The sequence below is a fragment of the Bombus flavifrons genome, chromosome 10 (genome assembly GCF_040668555.2).
Source record: "Bombus flavifrons isolate JBK064 chromosome 10, iyBomFlav1_principal, whole genome shotgun sequence".
Lineage (NCBI taxonomy): Eukaryota > Metazoa > Arthropoda > Insecta > Hymenoptera > Apidae > Bombus > Bombus flavifrons.
Window position 1 is genome coordinate 663,904 of NC_138451.1, and position 22,105 is coordinate 686,008.

At 40.0% G+C, this 22,105-nt stretch overlaps 1 long non-coding RNA gene across 2 annotated transcripts in view; it reads left to right on the forward strand.

The window, feature by feature from the left end:
• Window positions 1-22,105, forward strand: part of LOC138183818 (uncharacterized) — a 411,340-nt gene that overhangs the window by 362,361 nt on the left and 26,874 nt on the right. Inside the window, exon 3 of one of the 2 annotated variants that reach the window (XR_011174171.1) lies at window positions 19,329-19,455. This is a non-coding gene — a long non-coding RNA (uncharacterized LOC138183818). Of the gene's footprint in view, window positions 1-19,328; window positions 19,598-22,105 lie in introns of those variants that run through there. The other variant, XR_011174170.1, reaches the window with a different exon arrangement.

The window sequence follows — 22,105 nt, forward strand, 5'->3', positions numbered from 1 at the left end:
ACGGGTATAGAAAAACAAATGCAATTGTACAGCGAGAAAAATCTCGACGAGGCTGGCATTCGTCTTGCGACTGCTTTGGAGAGTGACACGTCGTGTTTCTGTGCTTAAGATCAGTCTACGCTTAGTAGGGAGTCATCCCGTTGATCGTGGATTCGTTTGAACTCAAAATTATTGTTTATAACGATTATTAACTTATTGTTTGTAAATCATATTATTCATTGTACTTACTATCCGTTCAACGTATTATTCATTAGATTTATTATTTGTTAGACTTATTAACCGTTCAACTTATTATCCACTAACTTTATTATTTGTTAAGCTTATTATTCACTAGACTTATTATTTGTTAATCTTTGTAGTAAACTTGTGTATACGTGAAAATATAATCTTAGTTGTGTTAAACAATGGATAACTCACGTGAAGAATTGTCACGCGCCCAAAATTCCAATCTCACCCCGACATATATATATATATATATATATATATATATATATATATATGTAGGTATATATGTCGGAGATGAAAGGACATCGGAGCCTTCCCTTTGGAACCCCGGGAAAATCCCTTAACACCGTAATCTAGATTCTATCATGGGCGTAATTAAACAATTGTCGTCTTTCGATCCGATTGTATTTGTTCAAGATTTGTGATAATGAGCTTGGGCTCGAGGCGATAGCCAGTTGCCGAACGTAGCCGCGGTCACGGGATAAACGCTTTGCCTAACAAGGTATGAAGTAATTCTATAGCTCTCCTTAAAAGAAATATCTCTGGCGACACGCGACAGTAAACATTCCAACGGTCTCTGTCCCGTGGCCATACGCAGTCCCCATTCTTCGAGTAAGATGATTGCCAGATGTCGATGTGCCTCCACAGTACGTGATCAGCTAGCCCGAGGGCCGTTATAAACACTAAGATCTAGTTACCTAAAGTCCCTCAAACAGATAAACAGTCTTTGTCCCAACTACGGGAAGATAGGGGAGATCTATTTCTTTCAACGAACGGCGTCTCCCACTAGCAACTTTCCCTCGAGGGCGGCTAGCATCTTTTCTAACCACCGATATGGAGATTGACCAATTAGCAGCAACGTTAATTTCCCTTACTTTCTGAACGAAGACTATCCTCGACGAATCCGATGATCTCGTGTCCTTAGACACACTCCATCATAGTTTTCCTGTGCAGCATCATCGCGACGAAAAGTCATTCTCTCGCGAGATCGTATTAGCGGCTTACTTAGCGTCTGTACGCTCGGTGGATATTCCCCGTTTTAACAAAGAGTCCGACTTAGATTTTGCGGGCACGTTCATCCATCACCCCGTCGACGTTTCGTTATTCGTCGCGGATTCGTTATTGAACCTAGGATCATTATCATTAGTTTCTCGGGTGTCTAATTGCCACGGTTGCTTGTCCAATTCTATAATAATCGTATCTGCACTAGTCAATGTCTTCTCTATTGCTTATCGACAATGCGTAAACCAAACGACGATTCGTTTCACGTCCCTAATCCTAATTCCAATGTAAACCCGACATATATATATGTATAGCTGTTGTGTGTGAAATAAAGTAAACTGTTTGGATTTCCGAATCCTCTCTATACCTTAACAAAACCTAAATAGGTGCAAGCTTGCACAAGACTTATTAATGCTGTACGCATGTGAGAATAGGGTGGACGTAGTATTCATCTCCGAACCGTATAGACATCCTATTGGTGCAATAATACGGTCGGGGATGCATCACTATGGGTTACCCTATTCAATGAAAGGTATGCGGCAAGTGAGACATTGGTTAGCAAGGAGGGATTGGTCGGCATTAATCGGAGGACGCGATGTGTATCAGTGGGTATTGTTCTCCCAATGTGAGTAAGCAGGAGTTTGACGGATACATAGGGGAACTGGAGATGGTGATAAGGGACAGTAGGAGAAGAGCTCCGACGCTGTTAGTGGCCGGTGATTTTAACGCGAAATCCACGACCTGGGGTGGTAGGTGGAGAGAGCCTAGAGGGACATATCTGCTGGATATGCTGACAAGGAACGAGTTGACGCCGATTAGGACGATGGGGTTGTAGTCCTACGTTAGGAATGGATGTACAAGCTTCCCAGACATTTTAAGTGTTAATAGACGAATGAGTCAGAATTGGAAAAAGATTTCTGTTATTTTAAGTTAAGATACTGTTACTTTGCCTCTGATCACCTGTATTTATTACGTGAATTTTCGAGTAATTGCTAGAAGCCAGCGCGGGGTAGTTTTAGATATTCGACAAAGAATATTGGCGAGGGAAAGTTCCTGAGGAGGTTCGACGGTAACTTGAACTTTATGGCGAATGACGAGGCGACACACGGCGTTCATTTCCAGAAATGTCTGAAGCGAACGTGTGCCGATGAGTTGAAAAGGATTTTCCAGCCGCGTGGCAAGAGCAGTTTTAATTACTGGTGGAACGAGAAGTCGTCCGGGTTGAGAAGGGCAACTCTGAGATTGAGAAGAAGTGCGCAGTTGGCAGTGGCAGCTGGTAGAGACAATGCTGACCAAATGGTAGCTGAGTTTATGGAGGCAAGGAGGAGGCTAAGAAGGGCGATTGAACGCTGCAAGGAGGAAAGGTGAAAGGAGTTTTGTGCAACTCTGGACCAGGATACCTGGGGAAGCCCATATCGAGTCATAAGAGCAAGAATGACTCGGGGGTTACCGCCGGAGGGTCTTTGTAAGGACAGAGTTGCGAGAACTTTAGAAGATCTTTTCGTCACCAGGCGAGCGGAGCAGGAAGACGAAGATCATAGTTCCCGATCCCCGCAGATGCTAGAAGAAGAGGAGTAAGATCTACGCGTAACGGAAGAGGACCTGCGGACGACTATTGCGAAATGCGACCCGAGGAAAGCTGCGGGTGTGGAAGGGGTACCTGAGGAGATCGTTAGGATCATCGTGGAACAACGAACTGGGCGGCTCCTGGACCTGTTTAACAGCATAAATAGGTCTGATAGAATACCGGCGGTGAGGAGGGTGGCGAGGGTGGTTCTTTTGCCGAAGCCGGCAAGCGTTCCGCTGTTGTCATCATCATATGGGCCAATAAACATTCTGCCGGCTCTGAGTAAGGTCTGGGAGCACACGTGCAAGATGTTGATCGAAAGGTGCCAAGGAATGGACCCCTTCCATAAGGAGCAATAGGGATTTAGGAGGCGCAGGGTCACGTTAGATGCGCTGGGTAGAGTGTGCGGAGTAGCGGATCTATGTCGACATTTGGAGAAATATCTGGGGGGTGCTATTGGACAATGCCAGGAGGTATTCCTCCCATCTGGAGCAGGTGTGCGATAAGGCGGAGAGGTTTGTGGAAGCTATCAGGAACCTGCTGCTTAACGTCAATGGACCCACCGACACCGTGAGGAAATTGTATTACGGTGTCTGGGAATCGGTGGTCTTGTATGCTGCGTCGATATGGGCATCTGCTCTCGGTATGGACAAGAACAGGATGATCCTGGTGAGCGCAACGGGCGGCTTTGGTTCGTACGTCGACGGCGTTGTCACAGGTGAAACTGGAGCAGCTTTATGATAAACCAAAGTTCCGAGCGCCTTATCACGTGTGACCGTCCGGTCACCATCCGTTCTCAGCCGCCGGGTGGCATTCGGTCACTCTAGCCGTTCTCCGAAATATATGACAAGTACAAGCAAAGCCTTCTCCCACTACGACGAATAAAACAATATAAATGCACCCTTCATCATCATCCAGTCAGTCCGTAACAATTCTCAACTAGCCCAAGTATCAAAAGTGTATTACCGCGAACCAAAAATCATACTGTACAAATTGAGTGAAAAATAAAAGAAATCGATCTCCTATTCGGAAATTGACAAGTTTCTTGTTTTAACTTAATTTTTACGCTACATTTTTGGCGATCCTGCCAGTATCCATTCGCTTCAGTGTGAACGAAATCACGATTTCGGCGTACGCGCATCATTGAAGATCGAAGGATCAGCGAACCACCGCGAATCTTTGCTACTACGAAGCCCTGCAGCAACTAGACGAGAGGACTACGGTCAGCGCAGAGCAAGCCTACGAATAAGATTCGGAATCTAAAAAAAAAAAAAAAAAAAACCAACCAGAGAGGAAACATCCCAGAGACTCCTCAACGGTCATAACTACCACGGTAAGCTAGAAATTTGGATTCATCTTTTCATTACCGTGTGATAAAACCAAGTTTCTCAAGCGTTTCGAGTTCAAATAGCTACGATAGTTCAATAAGCCCGATTAGAATCTTGTCTACATCACGAAAGGACAAAGTCGAAACTATTGTAACCGTTTCTACAAACGGAGCTACGGATAATTCGATTCTTGCCAGACTCGACATGATACAAAAACAAATCGAACTTCTTACGCGACGAATGGAAGAGACACAACGGACAGCCGACAGTGAAAATAGGAAGCGTACAGCGGAGATAGAACTATTAGCCAAAAATATTTCCAAAATAAAAATAGGACGCGACGCTACTACAGAACTAGGCTCCCTTATCACCATGGACGAATCTGTTGCCGCGAGAGATAGAACTTCCCCACCGTGCGTTCCGATTCAAACAGAAGCAGACAACCATCCCTCTTACGAAGATCGTTTACCGCAATTCACCCCTCCGAGCTTACGGGCCAAAGACGCGATAGCATGCATTCCACAATTAAACGGCGAAGACGATATCGGAGTAGAAGAGTTCATACGCGAAGTACGTGAATTACGAGCCATGTGTAGCGAACCCACGCTGTTACTAAAAATGATCAAAATCGGGAAAGTCACGGGTAGAGCCGCAATGGCCATCCGCAATATACCAATCAACGAATACGGACACCTGTACGATGCCCTACGACGAAACATAGCCACCCAAGACTCCGTTAGAGAAAAACAAGACCAGCTACGCGAAACGAGACAGCGTCACGACGAAAGTGTGCGAAGTTATATCATCAGACTCCGCAGAGCGCTCAATAAGCTACAATATAGTATAACGAACGAATACTGTGAAGAAATTACTAGACGAGCTATGAACGACAGGATTTTAAGAGACTCCGTAATCGATTTTATTCGAGGTCTGAAAACCGAAATGGGACAATTACTACTCGCCAATCCACCATACAATATCCTTGAAGCCGAGAAAAAAGCCACCGACATAGAGCGATTCTTCAGGGAAGATCGAAATCGACGACCAAAACCGATGGAACGATTACGACTCCCTGAACAGCGACGACTAGCAACTAATAATCCCAACCTAATCATTAGAAAACCAACTCCAACACCTAATCCAATGCCAAGAAGCTTCCTGCAAATTGAACAAATGCCACTTGCCCAAAGGACTCAATTAAAATGCTTCAAATGCAATCAGATCGGATATGTCTCTAGTCAGTGCAGAAATTTTCAAACGCCCAGCCAATTTTGGAGACCACCAGCGATCCACAATCTCGAGACACACAAAGAAGAAACAGAGGAACCAATAGACCAGACTTACGAATTAACGCCACAACAGGAAGTCTCCCCACAGTACTTTTACGATCCGACGGACGGCGACATAAATTCCTCGTTGACAGCGGAGCAGGAATTAACATACTTAAACGAAGATGCGTATTACGACCTAAAATAACAAAAGAACGAAAATTCTCGATGGGACACTCTAAATTTAAAACTAACGAACACGCCTTGGTAAAACTATTTGGCAAAACTCTAGAATTCTTTATAGTAGAAGACAACTTTCCAATTATAGAAGACGGCATACTCGGTTTACCAGCTCTATCTAAATTCAAATTTGAACTTTCAAATCAACAATTGAAACTTGACAATAATATTCTTTTATTGCAACAGGAAAACGACGTACCTCCAAAACAAGCAGTGTCAAAAACAGTCTACCTGGAAGGAAAACCGACAACGATATGCTTTATCAATGGTGGTGAGTGCCCAGCCAAAATGACCAATTTTATCGAAAATTCAAACACGTACGATCAAGTCTCCACATTTAAAGATTTAGTCAGACTTTCGCATATAGAAAAAACTCTCCGCGAACCAATCGAAAAGATATTGCTGTTTTACCTTGACGTATTCAATCTAGAGACCGACTTGTTACCATGCACTAACCTTGCTAAACACACAATAACGTTAAAAGAAAATAAAATCATTAACACAAAATCTTACCGACCGCCTGAATGCCACAAAGAAGAAATCAAACGACAAATGGACGAAATGCTGCAAAATAACATCATAGAACCATCTGATTCTCCTTACAATTCACCAGTCTGGGTAGTACCAAAAAAGGCAGACGCCTCAGGGAAACAGAAATGGCGAATTGTAATAGACTTCAGAAAAATAAACGAGCTAACTGACCAAGACGCATATCCATTACCTGACATAGACGACATACTATCCCAACTAGGCAACGCAGAATTCTTCTGAGCCCTCAATTTATCCTCCGGATTCCACCAAATCCCAATGGACACAGACTCTAAGAAATACACAGCATTCTCCACACCACAAGGACACTATCATTACAATAGAATGCCATTCGGTTTAAAGAATGCACCCGCAACATTTCAACGCATGATGGATACCGCGCTAAGAGGACTCATAAATAAACATTGCTTCGTATATTTAGACGACATTATAATATTCGGACAGTCGATTGAAGAGCACAATAGCAACCTCGCGATAGTATTGCAACGCTTACGCGAACTCGGACTCAAAATACAGCCGGACAAATGCGAATTTCTCAAACCAGAATTAGAATATCTCGGACATATAGTAACCGCCGAAGGCGTAAAACCAAATCCCAAAAAATTAGAAGCCGTTAGCAATTTCAAACAGCCACGTAATCCCACAGACATCAAATCTTTCTTAGGACTAGCAGGTTATTACCGTAAGTTCATCAGAAACTTTTCCAAAATCGCGAAACCATTGACCGAACTTACAAAAAAGGAGACACCATTTCATTGGACAGATAAAACCCAGGAAGCATTCCAGACATTAAAAGACAAACTCTGTTCATCACCCGTACTAAAATTCTCAGACTTTGCAAAACAATTCACATTAACGACTGACGCCAGTAACGAAGGTATAGGTGCGATCTTATCACAGGACGGACATCCATGTTGTTATATCTCGCGAACTCTAAACCCAACGGAACGAAATTATTCCACTACAGAAAAAGAACTTTTAGCAATAGTATGGGCCGTAAAACGCCTCCGACAATATCTGTTAGGGCGGAAATTCCTCATCCGAACCGATCAAACAAGCGCTAAAATGGCTACAGAACTGCAAAGATCCCTCATCACGCTTGATGAGATGGCGATTAAAATTAGAAGAATATGAATACGACATAGAATATACGAAAGGAAAAGATAATACTGCAGCCGACGCACTACCTAGAATACATGTTCTGACCAGACAACGCGAAAATTTGAACATAGAACTCGATAAAAAGTATCACGATTGGGAAAAATCTACCGACGCGTTACCCAAAGTTCTCAAAATGACTCCGAACCATAAACCTTTCTATCAATTATCCAAAACAGAGCTAGGAAATTACGACAGAATCGAATGGTTAACTAAATTAAACGAAATTATTCATAGGCGACGACAGTTTCACAGAAACCGAGAAGAACGCGATCAAACGAATTTTATTATTCCTGAACGACACCGTAAAAGAATTAAATTTTGCATGGGAACCAATCCAAACATATAGCGACGAAGAAATAGACGAATTATTAAAAGAAAATCACGATTTAGTAGGACACCCCGGTATACAAAAGACATACGACCGCATTCATAAACGGCACAGAATACCAGATTTGATGAAACGCATACAACAACATATAGAATCATGCGACACCTGTCAAATAACCAAAACTACACGTATCAGACCGCGCGAAGAACCTTGTATCACCGACACACCCCTCGAACCAAACGATAAAATTGCTATGGACTTATTAGGCCCACTGAAAAAGACGAAGAAAGGCAACCAGTACATTCTATCCATACATGACGAACTGACAAAATACTTAATACTCGTGCCACTAAAAACTCAGCAAACGGAAACAATTTGGAACGCACTCTTGAATCATTACATTTACATCTTTTCTGCTTCAAAAAAGATATTAACTGACCGCGGACAGAATTTTATATCTAGTTTGATGCAACAGTACGAAGACGCGTTCAAAATCAAACATATCAAAACCACATCCTTCCACCCACAAAGTAACGGATCTTTAGAACGAACACACGCAGTAGTAACGGACATATTAAAATCGATACAGCGAAATTCGGATGAAGAATGGAACGATCAACTTAACTTTGTATGCCTTGCATATAACACAATGATACACGACTCCACTGGTTACACGCCATTCGAACTTACATTCGGACACCAAGCCAATCTTCCCTCCACAAAATCCAAGAATCCTCAACGCACATACGCAGACGAAGTCACGTTCCGCAAAAAAGGATGGGACTCTAGACTCCGACACGCCCGCGAAACATTGATCAAAAGTAAACAGCGATATCAGCGCGATCAAAAACGTAAAATTATAAAACCTCAATCAGTTTTCAAAGAAGGAGACTCCGTTTTAATACATAACGATCATAAAAGGCATAAACATGATGTGGAATGGTTAGGACCATACACGATTGATAAAGTATGTACACCATACTATCTGATTCAAGACAAAAAGATACACGGTAATCGTTTAAAACCTTACTTTCCAGGTCGATGCTCCTCTTTGCCGGAATAGTATCCGCGCAAATAAATATTACACCATTAGAAGGAAACTCTGTATTCGTAGAAAACATAGGAAAAGGATATTTGTACAGCGATACTGCCAATATTATAGTAGGATTAGACACTAGCGACATATACGAGCAGATAAACACAATAGAATCATATACGTTTACAATAGACTCGCTGAAGTTTACAATACGCTGAAGGGTTAGACGGATTACAAAATCGTATCAATAACCTAAAACAACTCGCAAAACACTTGAAAGCGTTAACACATACCCGAAACACACGAGGTTTACTCAACATCATAGGTTCCGTATCGAAAAGTCTGTTCGGAACTCTCGACGATGACGATCTTACGATCATAAACGAGAATATGGACAAACTATTCGATGACAATAATAAAATCAAGACCATAATAGCTAATCAAACAGCACTTATTAGAAAAATTCTAAACTCAGAAAACCTAAACCACTTAGAGAAATCACATAACGATATATTAAAACAACAATGGCAGGCAAATATCGATAGATTTATGCTTAAGATGATCATGAAACTCGACACCGCGATGCAAACTTTACACTTCCAATTGGATGAAATACTTAACGTCATGATATTAGGCAAACAGGGAATAATTAGTCCACAAATACTCGACTCCGATGAATTTATAAAAAATTACGCCAAGGCAATAGGTAGCCAGATGTACAACACCGCGATCTCTGCCAAAACCGAACATTTTCAATTCATACTCGACATCAGTGATCTTAAACTCTTCACAATAGATAACAAAATATTTTTCAAAATCATAGTACCCTTAGTCTCTAACACAGAATGGAACATGTTACAAGTATATCCTATCCCGAGTAAGAGAAATGGAGAATTTTTGGCTCCAGCAGTCGAACATCAGATGTATTTAACCTCAGGTCTTTCATTTATAAACGCTGATATCGAGTACTTCAACAAATTTTGTAAAAATCGAGCCGGAACCACTATATGTAAACAAACACTACCAATCCATGACAGAAACTCGAGAACCGATTGTCGCAGCGAAATAATAAACTTCAAACCTCGCATTGAACATTGCCAAATAACTGTACTTAAGATTGAAGACATTAGCTTTATACCGCTCAAAACTAGCAACTGCTACATTGCGATACCGGCAAATCCGATAGAAATAGACACAATCTGCCAAACGAAACATACCTTGCGAAAACTCGACAAGCCTTCCATTATAAGAGCCAACACTTCTTGCGATATATTGTACAAAGTTTCACTCATCTGTTAGATAAACTCGAGCGAGCACCAAAGATAATAGATAATTTACAAGGCTATAAAACCACGATCGATAAAATAGGTGACGAGATAGAAACTCTTAATTTCGAACATAGAATCAAAAATATACAGTACTGGGGACTAACCACGCTCCAGATATTAGGGTACATAGCATTAGGCATACTAGGTATATATGGATTAAACAAAATAGGGGTATTCAGATGCATCAGGAAACGTATACCGAACAAATTATGTATCAATTTATTTTGCTGCCGAAATGAAACCATAATCAATAGCCACAATGCGACAACCCCATTGGTACCAAGCACCCTGGCCACGACACCCAACATCTATATTCCAACCAACACATACGACCTAGAGGATGAGGAGGAATCAGCCGTAATTTTCATGCCACGTCAAGTCCGATTCCACAAAAGTCTTCTGAAGAAAACTTGAGGGACCAAGTTCGATCTAAGAAGGGGGGAATGTCGCAGGTGAAATTCGAGCAGCCTTATGATAAACCAAAATTCCGAGCGCCTTATCACGTGTGACCGTCCGGTCACCATCCGTTCTCAGCCGCCTGGGTGGCATTCGGTCACTCTAGCCGTTCTCCGAAATATATGACAAGTACAAGCAAAGCCTTCTCCCACTCCGACGAATAAAACAATATAAATGCACCCTTCATCATCATCCAGTCAGTCTGTAACAATGCCCAACTAGCCCAAGTATCAAAAGTGTATTATCGCGAACCAAAAATCATACTGTACAAATTGAGTGAAAAATAAAAGAAATCGATCCCCTATTCGGAAATTGACAAGTTTCTTGTTTTAACTTAATTTTTACGCTACAGCGTACAGGACAGTGTCGCACGGGACGTTGTGTGTAGTGCATGCTGCCCATTCATATTAAGGCCAGGCTTCGGTGGAAGGAGTATGAGGCGAAGAAGGGCTTTTGTAAAAATCGGCAGGGCGAGGCGTATGAATTGGTGGAGGATTTGAAGAGTTTGATACAAGAAGCAGAGGACAGGCGGGGTATAGAATGGGCATTCCACAATCCTAGTAATAGGACAAGAAGGTTGATTAGTAATCCCTTGATCTTCGTAAGGAGGAAGAGGAGAATCATTATGTCATCATATCATGTTATATCATCAATTATGTAATGCAGATCCTTACCGGCCATGGTATTTTTAATTACTATTTGCATAGTTTGGGCAAAGAGAGCTATACCAATTACTGGGATTATGGGGACGATCTGGATGACGTGGAGCACACGCTGTTTAAGTGCCTCAATGGGTGGTCGAGCGGACTGCGCTCGAATCCGAGGTGGGGGTCGAGTGGAAGGTGGAGAACGACATCGTCGCGAGGATGGCTGCGGAAAATCGTTTGTAGCTGAAATTCTCAGTGTTCTGTACCAGAATGTACCACGGCAGCTCAGAGAGAGGGAAATCTAGAGGCGGACTGGATTGATGAGAAGAAGAAGAAGAAGGAGAGTGACGTGAAGTAGATGCAGAAGCTTAGGGTACGTTGTGTAGAAGCCAACCCGAAGTATTGTCGAATGATTTTTCCGGGTTGGAACCTCGATTATCGAACCAGACTTGGAAGGAGAAGAGGAGTTTAGTGGGCATGGCGATGACATCCTGCCGAGTCTCACATAACCCTTGCACATTACATTGTGTATGCGTAATGTATTTTCCCCTCTTCGGAGAAAAAAGGGTCTGTGCCCACCGGGCCGTTAGATCGGTCCTCCCAAATTGGGAGGCTTGGAGGGATCCTATCCTTCCGAATGCCGCAGGTGCTCGCAAGACATGGAGTATTCGGGGAATATTTGCAGAAGATTGGAAGAGAGGTGACGAACACCTATCACCACTGCCAGGACCGGCCCCAGCACACGCTGGAGTTTTGCCCGGCGTGGGAGGCCCCCATGGTATTCTGAGACAAGCGATTGGCGATTGATTAGTCCTCTCGTCAGTTGTGAAAGCGATGCTGAGGGGGCAAGAAGAGTTCCTCGCTGTACGCTCATATTGCGAAAGCGTAATGCTCGTAAAAGAGCAAACAGACCGGGAGAGAGTGAGAACATCCCACCGTTGTAGGGTTCAGCGCGAGGGTGGGTCTTAAGGTTTTTGGGAGGTATCAAAGCTTAGGAACTATAACAAAGGAATAACTACGAGTCACTTGATAGGGTCGACGTAGATCATAGTCTGATCATTGTGTAATTAAACTAATATTCATTTGTTGGATTAAGGCTGGAATTTTGGGCGTTCGATGAACCTTCACTCAAATTTACCATCGCGGATATAGCTGATATTTATTGGTACAAATGTGGGCATTACAAGAGGCTATAAGTAATAGCGGCGATCAGATGGACAACGAATTCAGGTTCGATAACGAATCCACGGTCCACGGGATGACGAATGCGATGTGATACACGTATAACTCCCCGTACAAGTAAAACTTATCTGCATGAACTCCAAAAAAATCCAAGTGGAACTGCCCTTATATATTCCTCTCCCCACCTCTCGAGTCAATCTTTGTTTTTAAGGAGAGTCATATAATCATTCCATACCTCTGTCAGGTACGCGTCCCTCCCGTGACCGTGACTAAGTTCAGTGACCCGCTATGTCTCTTACAGCCCAAGCCCATCGTCATAAAGTTGGATTGGAACATTAAAACTATTTCTTATTTTTATTACTTAAGTGTAGTTATAGTAAATGTCTGGACTAGGGTATTGGGGTTCTTCCTAACATTTCAAAAGGGATGTCCCGATGTCCTTTCATCTCCGACATATTTAATATCAAAATTAATTTTGTGTAGAGTGTGAATTTTCTTGTGTTAAGTACCGAAGTTGAGAGTTTAAGTAATCGTAATTCATTGTTAATTTAGGTTACAGTGGGCTGTGGTCATGCAGAATGCGAGGACGATAGCATTGGGTAAGATTGGTGGTCCGGGCCTAAATAAAAATAAAGATAAAATAAAATAAAATAAATATAGTATATTTAATAAAGATAATAAACTGATAGGTGAAGTGATTGAAAGGCTGTAGTTAAGGTATAGTAAAGTATGGTAAGGTTACAGGATCATAGTAAACTAATCTATGTAGAAATCAGAAAATAAATTTAGTACTTACTCTAAGAGATTAACTGACCAATATTATGATGAACCATACAGCTAGGTGTAGATAAACATCTGCGAATTCGTCCTAAAAAGTAATAAAAAGAATTAAATTAACCGTGGTTTATGGTAGATAGTTCATATCGCCGCATAATACGAATACACAGGAAGCTAATTAGAACTAAATCAAGGTTAAGGTTATTCGAAATAAATTTAGTTTAAAACATAGGAGGTAAAGTTGAAAACAAAGGAGGTAAACTAACTGTTGAGGTTATTCGATGTGTAATCAGAGAAAACTAGTGGATAAATTGTAAGGCAGAAAATATATTTAAATATAAGTGTAATTATAAGTAAGAATACAATTTGAGCTGGTCCAGATCCGCACGCTAGCTGTGTTATCCAATAACTGAAAACCTCGAAGCCAACGTCGCTTGTCTACTGTTTATGGTCTGGCTTCGTCGCAGTCTTTTGTCTACGTGCTGTCGATGGCTTCAGTGCTTGAGAAACTAAAAAGACCAGATGTAGAGTTTTCTTATAAGTGGTGACCACTTCAACACTAACAAATAAAGAACAGGATATGCCGAATTATAATAAATGACTAATCTGTCACAATTGGTTTATCTAGTACTAAAAACAACAACAGAAATATTTATGATTGACCAACAATGGCATATAGACATCCAATGTCCAGCCGGAAAATATATAATAAATATTTAATAGGTATGGTTTCTTATAAAATTCAATTTTATAAAAATATTGGCTCTGTTTTGGTTGGGTTATGTGATAATAACCGTTAATATATAATCCATATGTAGGTCCAGAATTGGGAATTAAACAATGTAGTGTTCTTATTTTTGGTTAGCAGTACTGATCTGTCAAAGAGATTGAATCATTGGTATCGATGGAGCTCACTACGTCATTAAAAGTTCAGAACAATTTAATGATTAAACTGAGTTAGAAAGTGTAATATCTAAATAAAGTGGTAGTCGCTGACTAGGTACAAAGGGGTGGTAATGATTAAAATTGGAAAAACAGTAGGAGGATTTGCGAATTGTAAATAAAAATTAGTTATTTATATTATTCATCTTACCTTGACAACGTGAAAGAGGATAAATTTCGTTATCACTGACAGGGCCAGGATTGTAGTCCCTAACATTAAATAAATTTGATGTTTGAAGAAATCTGTAGAAGAACGCAGTACCATTAAACTAAATAGTAACAGTATTATTTTGATTATAGTTAAAACAGTTAACCTAATAGTACAGTAGTTTGATTTGAAAAGTTTTATTACGAGTATAATAGCATATGTATAAATAAATTTCCATGGTGGCAATACCAGCTAGATATTTATTGACAGGACTGCAGAGCCTGTCCTTTAATTAAATTACATTAAATTAAATTAAAATCAACTGATAAAATCATCCAATACTATTTATTTAAACTAATGACTGCACGAGGGCCTATGGTACGTACCGGTTTGAGTGCAAGTAACAAGTCGAACGACTAAAGCTGACGTTTGGGCTGTTGACGAGTATGTAAGTTTGTAATATGATTCTACCACTTTATGATACCTTTTGTAATGCACTTGATCGGCACGAGCAGAGGCGACGTTTACCGGGACTGGCATTCGGCGCCTTGTTGTGAAAAAGACCTGCTCTTTGGATCTCGATTCTGAGATCGCTGCGCTTGCGTCGGACGAGAGTGCCGTTTACAATATCAAGTGTTCTCATCTTTGGTTTCGGGTTCTTTCCTGAGCGTAAATTTATCGTTATATATGTCATTTTCACATAAAATTAAGACGAAAGAGAGATATTCAATAGACACCTCAGTTCAAACAGAAGAAGTTAGATCCAACAGATAATCCTCACATTTATGCCCCTGACATAGAGGGGACGATATTTTCCTCTCACTTTTTAATTATATTATCAATTATTTTGATTTTTGTAAGTGAACTCTTACACATCCTTGCGCATGCAAACCTGCCCTTATTCCTGTTTCTTTTAGTATAAGTTTTCTTCAGGCTTCTACTTCAACAATTACTTCATTTTTCTAATTGGCTATCAATTTTTAGGAAATTATTTGAAGAATCTACATTGCCAGAAATATATGGCAAACGCACTTTACGATATGCAAGGATCCTGATTTTTTAACAAGTCAAGACTTCATAAATTCTTTGCTATGCTGCTGTCACGTAAAATAACAAAAAGAAAATAAAAAAAGAAATTTGAAGTAAAAAATAAAAAAAGAAACTTTATTTTTCTAACAACAATCCACTTTACAATCTACTTCCGAACTCTAGGCGTGACTTTCCAAGACTGAAACTCTTACAATTTGACTTTTGATCGGATCCGATTACTTTCTTTTGTCATCTCTCAACATCCCCACCGTCCATGCATTTGCTAGGCGTCCGCGACCGTTGCCACGTGCTCTTTCTTCTAGAACCTTCGGTGGAAGGACCGTGGGGATGTTGATGGTTCATTAGGCACTTCAGCGATATACATTGACGCCGAGTGCCGCCACATCTTTATCTCCATCGTCAGTCTATCGGATTTGAAGTATGCCGGTCGTGACAGTATCAACGTGAAGAGACGCGCACGGGTCTGTCAGGCGGTCGCCATCTTGGTATGGGGGCCCGGTTACTCAGGGCAGGGTTATAGAATCATCAGCCTGGTGCCGATATACGAATTGGTGGTGCCACGAATACGCTGTACGTACAAGTTACGATATGTAGTCTTAGACGAGTATACGGAACGTGCCGCGCCATCTGCGGATTATTGCTAGTCACGACAGTTAGGTATTCGAGTACCGAGTGACACCTGTGGAGCTGAGAGCGTACTACGGTCTATCGAGAGCCATATAACAAGCTGCATTGTTAAGAATATTATTCTCTTCACTTTTTGTTATTGGCCTATCGCCCTGTTAGTTTCAGATTGGGAGAGTGAGTCCATTCCAATCACAAGGGTTAATAGCATGGAATAAATTGGAATAGGAGGAATTTACTAAGCGAAAGTTCCCGACAAAATGGCTGTTTGCCAAGTTTGGTTCTCGAGACGCCATGTCGCTATGTATTCAGGCGCGATGCTCGAGTTCCACTCGCAACCTCGAGTAGAGGTCGTCACATTACGGATCACTTGTTTGTTGACAGAAATAGGAGCTGCTCTAAGTAAGTTCCATTGTTGGGCTGTTACTTTGGAGATGTTTTTTGGGGATTTCCGAATTTTTCTCGCGGTTCAAACCTATTTTAGATAATGCCTTATAGCGGCAGCTATCTACTTGCCAAGTCGTGTTTCAGGAAAAAATCTGGAAGCACGGGTAATTACTTTGAACTCTGAGTCAGTTGGCCTGATATAGTCGGCTGCCCGAAAGTTCCATTATGATATTTCATTTATAAGGAGAGGCAAGTATTGTTTTCTCTTAAATTTTTTGGTTGATTTGAAACATTGTCAAGGAATAAGACATAGCTTAATAATGGATATACAGACGTAGCTTCCTATTGCCTATACGTGGCTGTAGGATATGTTTAGAAATCTTGAATGCTGCGAGCGATGCTCTGTTCTTACCGTCGAGTTACTGGACTCGTCTAGGGGATCGTCGCCCTATTATTTAGTGAAGTGAGAGGAGCCGGTTCACTGTTGAGCTATGTTGCTGCGGTATAAACGTGAAGATTTCCCCTATAAGTTTAGAGTTTGAGCTTTGTATTGTAGTATTTAGCCGTCTCTCCAAGGACAGCGTTAGGGTTGTGATTCATATTTAACCATGAGATATATCGCGATGAAATAAGAGAATACAGAGGTTAGGACAATTATCTAGTTTATTATTCGATGGAATTTGACTGCAAGTAATTTTTGAGTTACTTGTTTCACGAACGAATCGTATTTATTTGTTTCGCTCTTCGTTAATATTCCAAATTTTCTTTTGCCATCACCTTTTTAACACTAACAATAAGTGTTGAGAGCAATCTTGATGTGAACAGGATGATCAAAATTTTTACACGACACGCAACAAGGTTGATTTGTGTTATCCTTGCTTTCTTCGGTACAGGAATCTGGGTCAATACGTTCATCTGAATTATAATTTATCGTTGAATTTAACGCTGCGGCAGTTAGAAGCCACATGGCCCAAATGTTGGCAAGTCTTACATTGCATTTCGTTTGTCAAATCTAATTACTGGTGAAAAGTCGGAGGTAAAATACTGAAAATCAGCCGAAGATCAGAAGTTGAAGAAAATTTCAGGCTGGCTTTTGACACAAACCTCACCAGGCCCGGTCAAATAACTGGTTTTAAAAGTTGATAAATCAATTAATCGGAGAATATAAGAATTCACATAAAGCTAGATGAACAAAAGAAATAACGATAAATATACAATTCTAAATTAGATTTTTACACCAGTCATTTGGCTAGGGCTGGTGAGGTTAGTGTTAATTAAATAGTTTAGTAATCGTTGCGCGACATTCTGAATATTCATTCGTGTAATAATTAGCAAAATAACTTTTCTTCGTTGATTCCTCCGTCATAATTAATTTCCATTATTTATATCCTTCATTACACATTTCTTAATTCTCCGTGTTCAAGATATTTCTAAGAATAAAAATTATTGGATCGGTCAAAACTTCAGATACTATATCGTGATAATAAAAATGTTATAGAGAAAATATCAGTGGACTTCAAATTTTCAACCGTGAGAAAATTATTCTCTGACAACATTTTGCACTTAGGAATAAATAACGTTTCTCTTTTATTATTTTTATATTAGTATTAAAAGAGAATACGCACTTAAAAAGCGCTTAACACTTCATCTGCATACTGGGTAATTTTCTTCATGCTGTTGTTTAAATCTTGCTTTGATTAATGAAATTCAGGTATTAAAATAAGGTAAGTAAGGTAATAAGTTAGGCAAATGTGTCTGTGATGTTGCCAGTAGGGCTACGAATTATTATACGATGTTTGTAAATATCGATGTAGAGAAAGGTTACTGCTGCGTAATTCGAAAGGAAGTCCTTCGTAGAAGATGAATATTTTTGTTGATGTATACATTTCTTTGTCTCGTTAATTTGTAACTACGTAGAATCGTTAACTGCGTAGTTACTTGTGCCATCGGCTCATGTGTCCCCCCCTCCCCCCGACACCTTGGTAGTTACTCGGCGAAACTAAGGTACAAGGAGTCATTTAGTCGTCTTATTTCATACCGATAACATGGATCGCGTTGCGTCACGCAACATATTGTTACGTATTGGCGGCGTCGGTCTTTTATTACTCCAATAATTTAATCCAATTAAATAATCACACGCGAAAGTAATAAAATTTTATCAAATAATTTTCTACGCGACGTTAGAGTTCTTGTTCGCCGATTATAATTTTAGCGGTCGCGGTAATGTGATCTTATTTTATATTCTTTTGAACATTCTTTTTCGGTATTAGAGTCAGTGCATCTCTCAAGAGGACAAAGCTTCTGTAGGAGCACAAGAATGTAAGTAGTTTTACATATTGTATTTCAATTTGTTCTATTCATTATATTTTGTTTGAATTATTGTTAAATATACAATAAAAATGATTGATAATTTAGAAAACTGTAAATGTCCTTCTTAATTGAAATAAAGTCTTAAAATCTTAACATTAAAGTACAATAAAACTGTCTGATACGCATAAAAAATCACTGAATGTTTTGTTCTCAAACTTTTATATTAGAGTTATATATATAAAGAGATTATATTTTGTATTAGAGTTTAGTCTTTATTGTTGCTAAAGTTTCAAGTTTGTTAATATGTATTGCCGATATTAATGATACCTTATGTCTTGTTATAGACATATCACTGCTTCAACTTCTTCTTCATCTTTAGGAGTGTCCTGACAGTGGCTCAAATGCCAAGTATGTAAGTGTTTTTACATACTTACTTTCAGTTATGTCTATTCTGTATATTTTTCTTTGATCATTATCAATGAAGAAATACAATTTGATTGAAAATTTAGAAGGATAGCATTTTCTGAGGTTATTGTTTTATTAAAATAAAATAAGAGTTAAAATCTTAATACCGAATTCTAAAACAAATGACTAACATACTTTAGATTATTTTAGATTTTACACTTTCATATTAGAGTTTCAGTTTTTATACTTATCAAATTTTATTAGAATTTCAATCTTTATTATTGCTAAAGTTAATAAACCTTCATTTTTCATTATCTCCAACTTTTCAAATAGTCAGCGATCACTCATCGTGTTTTGTTTTGTAACAGATTTTTCGCAACCTCCATTTTTACCATGGGCCTTTCAACGGTTCCTGCCTGATGTTAATCTTCCTGACGACATTCGCTGGGATAGCCAGTATCGATGGTAACGTCCTCTGTTTCTCCGCTTCGAACGGTGAGTCGCATGCATTTCTGTTCCTCCGGTCACTCAATTATGTCGTAGGATAAAAGGTCCGAATCGGCGTGAGTGACTGGTTGTATTACGTAGAATTCTTTGCGAGCATAGTGAACGCGAGTATCTTTTATACCCGTGAGTAGTAACGCTCTATTTTTCAAATTTTTTTTTTCAAATTTACTAGTTTAGGATAGGTCTTCTTGCACAGCGCGATTATAACAATTAGCTTTTTAATAAATAAATTAAACATATACACTTGAGAATATATTCGTGTTATTTATAAATATGCATGTTAATGTTCCGTATGAATATTTTCAAATGGCAAATATCTACACGAATATTCCTGTATAACATAAATATACTTGATATTTAGCAATGAATTGATCGTGACAATATTAACCCCTTAACCTACAACTACGGGAATAGCCCGTAGTACGATGATCGGACCAAACGTAAATATTACGGGCATTCTCGAACGTAAATCGTAGGTTAAGGGAATAAGTCACGTTCGTTTATTTCACTTCTCCTAGAATTTAAAATATCAGTTAAAATTCATTTTTTCCGTATAAGAATGTGTGAAATTTTACGTGCCAGAAGACACTCCGCGACAGGCAGATTTTTTAATCAAAGCAATAATTTTGAACACTGCTTCTGCATTTTCGATTATGTCCTTCGACAAAGAGATTGCCTGAGATTATTTCTTTCTTAGTAATATATTTAGAGTCAGTTATTCCATTTGATTGAGCCTCAGTCTTTTTCGCTACCTTCTTTGCAATATTAAAATTTTGTTCTGGTTTATTAAATTAATAAAGTAGAGTTACTTAGTTATTATTAAATTAATAAAGTAGAGATGACCAGAATCGAAGTAGCAAAATATAAAATCAAAGAGCGTTAGTCCGTTAAATAAAAATTACACAAACTAATCATCTTTTCAGATCAGGATTTTCAAGTTTAATCTTTTCCGTGCCCATTGTCAGGACCTGATTCATTAGCCCAGGTGCTACCTGAACTGGAGAAAGACATTGCGCACGATGATCACATTTCATGTAATAATTTCTCAGCCACTGACTATGTGTTAGTGTATCGTCCACGACGTATTTTCCACATTGTGTGTGTGTGTGTGTGTGTTGTTAGGCCGTGGAATTGCGTCGCTTTTTCTCATTCGTTACAACTTCAAATATTAAAAATGTCGAGATATATATCCATTCAATTTACGTCTCGATGCAATCACAATTTCTGATAATATCATCCACACGATTAAGTGTAACCACGCTTTTAATATTGCCGTCAATTACAATTATAATTCCATGTTTACTTACAATTAAGTAGTATCGTGAAAAAAAGGCCTGTGGCGGCACTTAATAGCAAATACCATCACTCGACACTAATTAGTGGCGGACGACGGTAGCGCAGTGGTTAGCGCCTTAGGTTACGAACGTTCGGAACCGGGGTTCGAATCCCTGCGACCGGAGTCCGATTTTTCTTCCACGATACAAAAAAGAAGAAGAAAAGCGGCCGTAACCAGCAGCGACATCTACAGCCTAAACACTCACGATACTACATTTATTTTAACGATATCATTTCTTCAGATGTGTTTTATCACGATTTACGCAATGGTTACTAGCCTTCGTCAGTCGATTTCAGGAGAAAGGTACGCACCTTAGAGTGTGCATGCTGTGTGTTAAGATCGGGTATCGGAGGCGTCCCGGGACGTTCTCTGTAGTGTAGGCTCTTGCGCCCGGGTGTTATGTGTGAGAACCGTGGAGGTGGACCTCTGGTCGGTTAGATGCGTTTTCGAGTGACCAATCTGTTTCAGGGAATTTCATTCGAATAATCGTCGGTAAAACTGGCACGAATGAAACATATCATCGTTTCTGGCCTTGCTCGTCGATTTTTTGAATTTCGCGGTCGTGTTCGCGAGTGGTTTTTGATACGAACGTTAATATTGGTCGAGCATGCACGTGCAAGCAGACAGCGATCGCTATATCGTCGTTGTTCATCCTTGGATCAGCTTACGCGATTTATGTGTTTATTTCACCTTTGTACTTTATTTTTTGGTTTGCGACTTAGAACGTCCCGAGCTTAGATGTAAGCTTCAGCGGGCATTGCGCCCGAAGAAAGAAGATGCTATGTGCCGAAGAGGCCCGGCAAACTGATATACAAGAGGGCAACTACCAATAACTCCCCATCCTCTGGATCATCCAGCGCATGGGAAGTCATTCTTGTTACTACTTTGTCACTATGCTCGCTTTTAGTATTTGTAGTAGTAGTAGTAGTAGTATTTCTTTTTTTGGCCGATGAATGGGGTGGACGTAACGGGTTAAAACAAAACTAGCCGGACGAGAATGTGCTCGGGGAAGCGAGCACACGCAATTGCAGTTACTTGGGCGATCATCCTAGTTCAAGTACATAATAGTTATATCGACAGTGAAACTATGTTATTACCGTTGAATCGCGAAAATTTTAATGCAACTGGCCGAATCATCGGGTGCAACAAGAAATTTTTCAAGGTTCGACTGGGTGTTGTACGTGGAACGAACGAAAGACAAGTCTGTGTAGCACGGCTGATCGACCCTGACCGTCGGGAGCATGCTATTCCGTTCGATCTCTGGTCGTTATCATCAGTATTGATGCCTCCAAACTGGATTTA